This window comes from Alligator sinensis, unplaced genomic scaffold (genome assembly GCF_000455745.1).
Source record: "Alligator sinensis unplaced genomic scaffold, ASM45574v1 scaffold141_1, whole genome shotgun sequence".
Classification (NCBI taxonomy): domain Eukaryota; kingdom Metazoa; phylum Chordata; order Crocodylia; family Alligatoridae; genus Alligator; species Alligator sinensis.
Window position 1 is genome coordinate 259,361 of NW_005842221.1, and position 8,709 is coordinate 268,069.

General features: G+C 42.8%; 1 protein-coding gene and 1 long non-coding RNA gene across 12 annotated transcripts in view; one reads left to right on the plus strand and one right to left on the minus strand.

Annotated features, from left to right (window-relative positions):
* The window catches only part of LOC112550839, a 22,118-nt gene extending 15,867 nt beyond the window's left edge, over positions 1 to 6,251 (minus strand). The window contains exon 1 of the long non-coding RNA XR_003094872.1: positions 2,683 to 6,251. This is a non-coding gene — a long non-coding RNA (uncharacterized LOC112550839). The remainder of the gene's footprint in view (positions 1 to 2,682) is intronic.
* TMCC3 (transmembrane and coiled-coil domain family 3) overlaps positions 1 to 8,709 on the plus strand; it is a 156,007-nt gene that overhangs the window by 133,302 nt on the left and 13,996 nt on the right. Inside the window, exon 2 of one of the 11 annotated variants that reach the window (XM_025208134.1) lies at positions 6,841 to 6,889. The exons of 9 other annotated variants lie outside the window; for them this stretch is intronic. The gene's annotated coding sequence lies outside the window, so the exon portion shown is untranslated. Of the gene's footprint in view, positions 1 to 6,826; positions 6,890 to 8,709 lie in introns of those variants that run through there. One more of the 11 variants, XM_006027053.3, reaches the window with a different exon arrangement.

The following is an 8,709-nucleotide window of genomic DNA, read 5'->3' on the forward strand; positions in this document are numbered from 1 at the left end:
ATCCTTTACTTGGGATGCCATCCTCAGCTCCATGGTAGCTTTGGCCCGTCTAACTGCCTCCCTACAAGCACGAGCAGAGGAGGTATACTCCTCTTTGGTGATCTCTCCCAGTTTCCACTTTTTATGTGCCCCCCTTTTGGCCTGTAGGCTGCCCTGGATTTCTCTGGTCAGCCAAGGAAGCCTCCTGGCCCCTTTCCCTCTTTTTCCTCGCATTGGGATCGTCTCCCTTTGTGCTCGAAGGATCATTTCCTTAAGGCACAGCCACCCTTCTTGGGCTCCCATCACTTCAAAACTCCTACTCCGCAGTGTGTCCTTGACTAATCGCCTGAGTTCATTGAAATCAGCTTTCCTAAAGTCTAGCACTTTCACCCTACTAGTTACCTTACCCACTCGACGTCTAATGAAGAATTCTATTATTAGGTGATCACTGTTTCCCAGATGGCCACCGATCTGTAGGGTAATACTCTTATTGGTATACTCTTATTTAAAAAAAAAAAAAAAAAAAAAAAAGTTCTTTGCCAGAATCAGATTAGAGTCCCTGGGCATAAAAATTAGATTACTTATAATACAGCAGCTACTGAATTTGATATGAATAAAAAACAACTTGGAACAAATTGGAACCAGGTTAAATACAGTGTGTAAGTGGCAGATCCCTCTCTGCATGTCCCCACCTGGGCTTGGGGGTGTTTCACTCCCTTCCCTCTCCCACGGATCTGGCCTTTGCTCCTGCACTGGCCCAAGCAAAACCCTGGCCCCAGCATCTGGGAAGGTGCAGCAGGATCACCCCCTAGCTAGGAGGGGGCCTCTGGGAGTCCCTGGTTGTGCTGAGCCAGGAGCAGAGGGGAAATGTCGGGTAGACCCCTGCTGGGGTCCCAGCTGGTGGGAGAGGGGAGGCAGGGAGGTTTAATCCCCCTCTGCCTGAGCCTGCTAACCCATACCTCTGCCCCTTCCACTCCAGTGGGGAAGAGTCTGGCAGGGGCTGTGTCCCCAGCACACCTACCCCATTGTCACCCAGCTGTCACTGCTCCAGCTAGAGAGCAGAGCGGCCTGGCCAACCCTGCTCCGTTCCAGCAGACAGCACAGCCCAACCTCAGCCTGAAAAACATGCTAGGGGACCGTGATTTAACTTGAACCAGGAAGGGGTCTGGGACAGAAGTTGCATAAACAATTTGACCTCAATCAGTTAAGTCTGGTACTACGTTCAACCAGATTTATCATAAACCAATTTCGGCCATTTTGAGTCTGGTTTATGTACACTGAATTTCTGTTCCGTTACAGGTTTAAGTCAGTTTCTGATCACTTGAACCAGTTTATATGCAACTTCTGTCCCTAGCCTTGATATCCTGTTAAGGGTTAGTTTCAACCTTTCACATCAGGCTGAAAGTTCAGATCTTAAAAAACCCAGAGGACTTGGAAGATTAGTGAAACCTTCTAAGCACACATTTCTGCTTTGGCAAATAAAAATGCAGGGAAAAAACAAGTTTGTACAATGTTACCTAACAGGTCTAGAGGTGATTTTGGTGTATGTAGAGTCCTATACCTACCAATTAGGGACAAGAATAATACTTCACTAAAGTGGTGTGTGTGAGGGGGAAGGGGCTGAGGGGAATGAAGAGGTCATTTTAATGTTGCAGAAACAATCCAACGGAAAGAACAAACCTGTGCATCATTCATGGGATTATTTACTGAACTGTAATCGGTTATACCTGTGAAAGCCTATTAAAGACTATCAATCTACAGAAATGTCATTGCAGGGTTCTGATGTAGTCTGCACGTGTACTATTATTACTGTTCTCCTGTTTTCCCTCTCCTCCGCTTCTGTGCATTTCACACACCTTGCATCCTTTTAAGGAAGAGTATAATCCCTTTTGTACCAAGTCTGTGCAGGATTTAGGATAGTGGGTCTCTGATCTGTGTCTAGGCAATACTGTACTTAAAAAATAATTATGTGAATGGCTGATTGCTGTCTGACCAATGTTATGTTTCTCTCAGGCTTATTTAGCCTAGACACTATTAAAGTCCTTAACATGTTGCTCTTTGAATTCATTGTTCTGCACAGCCCATATGGTTTCCTTCTCCTCTGAACCACTGTGCACCAGCCTCTAAAAAGGTTCATATGAACAGCCCAGGAAAGGGCTCATGGTGCATGACGGGCAAGCTCCCACACTACTCTGCTGCATTCTGGCTTTCTAGGCAGATGTACCCAGGTTGCTGGGCTCAAGGAATACAGCTCTTTAATGCAGTCTTAAGAAAATATTACAAATAGCTGCTTGCTCTTGGGAAGTTAAATGTGTGACCTTGCAACCTTCCCCACCCATAACACAAAAATGTTTTCATGTCTTTTCCTGATCCCTCTCCCCTGCGTGGAAAAAACAAGCTGAACACCTCAGGAATGCCTACGCTATTAGTATGCTTTGCATATGCCTACGCTATTAGTATGCTTTGCATATGTTTGTCTCTCTCTTTTTCCCAAGGGGGCTTGCTCTGTGCAGATGTCTCTCTAATCCACCTAAGCACTATGGATTCCTTCAGTCTCCCAGCTAACGCTTTTCCTTCCTCATGCTGGCCTAGTGCCACTTTTCTTTTGGGATTGCTTTTTTCTGAGGCTCAGCAGCTTGCACCCGAGTGTCCCATTTACTGTTCTTTTAGGCCAGATGCAGGATGTTTCTACTTTACTCTTACCTTCCTCACGCAGGCTGTTTAGGGCTTTCCTTCTCTTGTCCCACGTAAGCTCCTTGCATCTTTAGTGTGATTGTAATTGGTGTTGCTACTGGTCTTACAAACATTTTTTCCAGTTCAGTAGCCAAAAGTAGGGGTGAAGGAAACAACAAAAATAAAAGTTTTTGTTTAATACAGAATAATTCTTGTTCCTGACTCTTGTAATAAGAGCAAAGGAAATAAAAGGCTGGTGTTCATAGCGGTAGTTTTCTTCTTTCCAATAGCTTGGCAGTTAGCACTCACATAGGATAGGGGAGACCTGGGTTAAATTCCCACCTCCTACTTACAGGGGATTTGAACCCACCTCCTAAAGGAGTAGCATAACAGCAAGGCTATAGGATACTGTGTAATAAGGCAGGGCTTCTCAATATCTGCTGTTGACACTGTTGCACTTTGTACAAATACATGGAGAAAAAACTGGAACCCAATAAGTGTTCTACTTGCCAGTCCAATGTCTTAATCACCAAGCTGAAGAGTTTGTCTCTCTCCTGTTTCTGTTTCAAAGTAGAACAGGTCTAGCAGGAAGGACTGAGAAGGAAGGATTGACTCAGGGCAGTGTCTTAATCACTGGGTTATAGGTACAATGGGATGGGACTCCCTCAGTCCCACCTTTTAAACTGTTTCTTTTTCTATAAATAATGAAAAAAAATCACACAAAAGAGAATAAGACCCTAGACAGTTTTTGGCTTATTTCCTTGAGAGCTGGGAGGGTCTTTGTCCCTCTTCCAATTACTGTTTGTTTATACAGGGATGAACAGTGTCAGCAAGAGAGGCTGCAAACCCTTCTCCCAGAATGCCCTTTAACCTACTGAGTAGGGCACTTCCCTAGCATGTGGGTTCAAGTGTCCTTGGGCAGAAGAGGGCATCTGAATTTCTAACATTCAAGATGAGTACTTGAAACACTGAACTGAAAAAGAGGTCACCATTCTCACCATTTTCCCTTCCAGTAATTTTGTGTATCAAGGTTCACAATGCTAAAACACTTTTCCAATGTGAATAGTTTTCCTGGCACTTGGGAGCAAATTTGCTAGTTTCTAAAAATGTCTGACCGTTAGCTACTACGTCTTGGTATGCTGCTGCTTCCCACAGTGGCCTTTTGCCTTTTTACCAATTAGGTGGTAGTTCTGATGAAGCGGGGAGCCTGGCCAACAGCTTAGCTTTGTGACCACTGAGGGAGAAAAAAATGGTGCTTTGCATTCAGCTTAGTGTGCCCCTGGACTGAGTGCAGTGCATGCCCAGAAGAGGCACCGTGTTAGTTTGACTCGGCTCACCCAACATCTGTATAGATCAGGCATTTCAGGAGGGTTTTTGGCATTTTTATCTAAGAACTGATTTGAATCAGCTTTAGATAAAAGCGCCAAAAAGACTTGTGTTAGTGCCTGTTCTAGACAAACTCTGGAGAGCTGGGTCAAACTGAAGCACTTCCTCTTCCAGTAAAGTGCTGGGCTTTTGAGGGGTGGGGCTTGGTTTACATCTGTCAGCACCCCTAATATTTCAGCACTTTGTAAAAAGGGAAGACGACCTGGTTCAGGCTTGCCTCTGATTCATATATTTTTAGAATTTTTTTTTGTACTAAAGGAAGTAAGTAGTTAGTTCTGTATAAAGATTTTAATCAGCCCCACCCATCCTTGGAAGTATGTACAGTTTGTCCTGGATAAGATTAGCAATGTGTCTGACTGTATGTGTGGCTCAACAATTTAGTTTAGTGTGTTTTTGTTTTTTTGTGTCAAGGCTTAAGTGTCTTGTATTGTTTCAGGAAATTAATGTTTTATGTTGGGCTTTATTGTTTACTGGTTTAGTCAGATGGAGTAATTTATCTGATGAACTTTACACAGCGACAGCTAGGGACCTGAGTATGCAAACTCCTGTCTCTGCTGACTTACCGAGTGGCCTTAAACAAGTTACTTGCCCCTCTGTGCATCAGCTTTCTGTAGATGGAAATTGGAGAGGTATATTCATCTTAGAAGCTTGGTGAGGATTTCTTAGCCATTTCTGCAAGGGGGTATATACATTCTAAGTTGCTTTTACTTGTTTGCATTCTCTCTATGATGCATTAAGGGGGGGAGATAGCATTTCTGGAAATGAGAATTTCAGTTAAAGTATTGTTCACTGTCCCAGGCTGTGTAAATGTCTGTTGACCCCATCAGCATTTGCAACAAAAAAAGCCCCTAGTCTTACATATGCATGCAAGAAAACTTAATTAAATACATTGTCCATCTCTGAACTGCTGTTAAACACAGTATGTGCTCAGTAATGGAAACCAGCCAGGCAGTTGTTGATTTAAATACAGCTACCACCAAAAATGATTATAAAGTACATGACCCATATTGGGCAAACATGCTGATGGGAACCTACCAGAAGAAGGTTAGTGCAACCCATCTGAATAAGATAAATGGTAGTGTCCATTGAGTGCAGTCCCCTTCAGCACCAACTCTTTTTCAAGTCATGGTGAGCCCTTATTGAATGCATTCTGACTTTGCCTTCACTCCCACCACAGCTGAGCTGTGGCTTTTCCATTTCCATTGATTCTTGTTTCTTCACCGGCCTTAAACGTCACCAAACAGGGCCCCAAACAGTTCGGCCAGAATCCCTCTGTTAGTCCCTCTCTCAGCCTGTCCTATATGATTAGTGTAGCCCCCACTCTCCACAAGGTGAAGGTGGACCAGGTTGCCATATGCCTTATCTGCAAATGTATTTTTGGAGGATCCCAGGACTTGTGACAAGAACACTTGGTTCATGTTTTAGACTTTAATGAGGCCCAGCACAATGGACTATATGGTGAATCATGAGCTTTTGGCTTTGGGATAGTATCATGCATTGCTTGTTCTCCATATAAGCAGGTGCCAAATGCTACTTAAGTGTGTTTTATGGAGTACCTGTGCTAAAACTAGCAGCAGTTTAAAAAAAAGGTAAGGTGTATCAATTCTGGATTAAATAAGTGTATGGGTAATATATGCAAATTATTACAGCTATGGTGATTTCAAGGTCAGTTATTTCAAATTTGTTCCTTTCTTCCATGTGGAGAGTAGGGTCTGACAAGAAGGAGAGGGGGAAGGAGTTGCAGGGAAAAGAAGATGGAGGGACAGGGCAAGGGGGTTACCGACTCCCCAGCCAATATTTTCCCTGCTGTAGCAGTGTGAGGTTGACAAATTCAAGACTAACTTCCAATTAGATTCTATACCTGGAAAATTATATAGAACTTATACATTTTCCATATATAGAATTTAATTATTGGGGGAGTCATCTTATAATCAGGGCCATCTTATATTCGAGTAAATATGGTATATCCCCATTTGAGTTGTCAAATATCACTAAATATTTTTTCCCTCAAGCATACTGCTGAGATCCACAGGCCGTCACTACTCCAGTGATGTAAGCAATATGCCTAACAGGAAATGACCAGTGTCAGAACTGTGCTGTCTGCATTCTTCCTAATGGCTTTGTAACACAAACATAAACACAAATGCTGTGCTGTCCTGACTTTTTTTTATGTTCATCAGCATCAGACTTCATAAACAGTACTTGCAAGTCAACAAAGACACAGGTAGATGCTGTTCGGGCTACTTGAAGTTAGTGCATTAAATGTTTGGCTAATTGAGTCTCAGCCTGTCTTTTTTATTTATACACATTTCTTCTGCATGCCCCTTATAGTAAAACTTGAATAACTTATTTATTTATTTATTTATTTATGCATCATCCTTGCATGTCCCCATATTGATAAAAGTGCAAGGAACGTGTAGGTAAAAAAAGTCCTAACAACTGGTGATGTGTGTCAGAAGGTAATGTGTTGAATAGTCCATGACAAAACGGCTTATAAATGCTACTCTTCGGAGATATATGAAATAGATCTGATCTATATGGAAGGTGAATGCAAGACTCAGTGTCTTGTCATTAGTTCTGCTTGATTACTTAAGGAGAGACATCAGTGAGTGTGGAATATTATTAACAGGATCACCCAGGGTTTGGTTCTGAAATCCGTGCTGCTTAATATACATATTGGTGATCTAGATCAGTAGTTCTCAACCTTTTAGACTCAGGTTACCCCCTCTGTGCAGCTCGTTAGACCTAAGTTACCACTTCGAAAATGCCAGCTCTTAATTTTCACTCATTCCTTGCCTACAGAAAAATAATAGAACAAGTTTTCTGTTGGAAAGAACTCGGACCACAACAGGTCAGAATTATTTTAACGTTATGAATTCGTGTGTGAAATCTTTGGGTTTATCTTGTTTATCATGTTTACACACCTAACAATGCTAACATTGTGTGGCATCTCACACAATGTGACTACATCACCCTGGTTGAGAGTCACTTATTTAGATGATAACTTACAGTGTTTTACTAGTAAAATTTGCAAATGATCCAAAGATTGGTACATAGTAAATAACGAAAATGGGTTACTGATACCAGGGTGTTCTGAAACTCCCTGGTTACATGGTTATATGGGTTACAACAAAATGTGTTAATGCAGCCAAATGCCAGGTATTACATCTAGGAACTCGGGCCGTGTGTAAACGGAACGAGAGGCATGTGTGCACAACACTTTAAAGTGGGCTAAGTGCTTTTACACTGCTTTAATGGTCTTGGTGTTTGCATGCCTCAGCAATGTATTGCACATTAATTCCAGCTGCTGTAGGAAATTTGGCGGTGTAATGCACCTTAAACGACTTGGGGTGCAGCAAACTAAAACTCCTGCAAGCTGCCCCTACAGCCATGGAGCGAAGCACCAGGCTCTGTGCAGCTCCACAGCTCTGCAGGAAGCCCCTGCAGGCAGCCTGGGAAAAGCAGCGAGCCTGATAGCTCTCACTCCCCACCCCCTGGAGCCTGCTTGCCTGAGCTGCACGGGGGCCTGGTGCTTCCCTCTGTGGCTGTGGTGACCCCTGGGATCACCTAAGCTGGGTGCCACCTTGCGGGGAGCCTCCAGTGCCACCGAGGGAAGCATCCCCTGCCCACCCTCCACAGCCCAGGGACTCCCCTGCCTGCCGGCAGCTTGCTCTCCTCTCCCTGCCGCAGAGGCAGGGAAGTCAGCAGGATGTGTGCATGACACGGGGGTTTTATCAAGCCTAAATTGAAGCAGTGTTTTTTAAAACTCACTGCTTCAATTTAGGGCCCCTGTTTCGTCTACACACACCCTCAGAAAGCAGGTTACACCTACAGGATGTTTTAGAAATCAGCAGATCCAGGAAGGACTCGTGCATCATTGTAGTTAATGGCAGCTCTTGGTTAAATGCTTTGATGAAAAGAGCTAATATCATCTTTTGATTTATAAAAAGGAGACTATCAGGAAGAAATAGGGAAGCAATTTTGCCTCTCTGCATATCATTGGTAAGATTGCACTTTGAAGATTGTTAAGTTCTGGTCCACATGAGAAGGTGTGGAATTACTAAAGCTGTTTCAAAGGAAGGCCACAAAAATGAGGCATGCTAGGAAAACAAGCCTCAGTTTGTTCAACTTGCTGAAGAAAAGGTCCATAAGAGGTGCTTAAAAGTGATCACAGCATAATTGTTTACTTACCTAAAAGCAATAAAGACAATTTCAGTCTTGCAGATGAGGCATAAAAAGATCTAGTGTCCAAAAGTTAAACAAAATCAGCCTTAACTACCCTTACAGTTGAGAATCATTTCTTATTTCATGTGTTGGAACAACTTACCAGGGGAGGTGATGGACTCACCATTACTTAGCCAATTTTAATTTTAAAGTTTCTCTCTCTTGAAAAAGCATGCCTTAATCCAGTTTGGGGGTAAAATTGTGGCCTGTATGTATTCAGACGAAATATTCCTGGTGACTTTCTTCTGTCGTGTCTGTGAATTTGAGAATCTTTTATGGATAGCATGTTTGAAAATAGCCTCTCCAAGTGAGAATTATCTAATCAGAATTACTTTTATATGAGAATATATTGTTAGACTTGGCTCCTTTAATGCTATCTTGATATGCTATCCAAGGTTAGGGCGGTGTCAGAGGACAATAGACAAGTTGCTTAATTATTGTTCATCT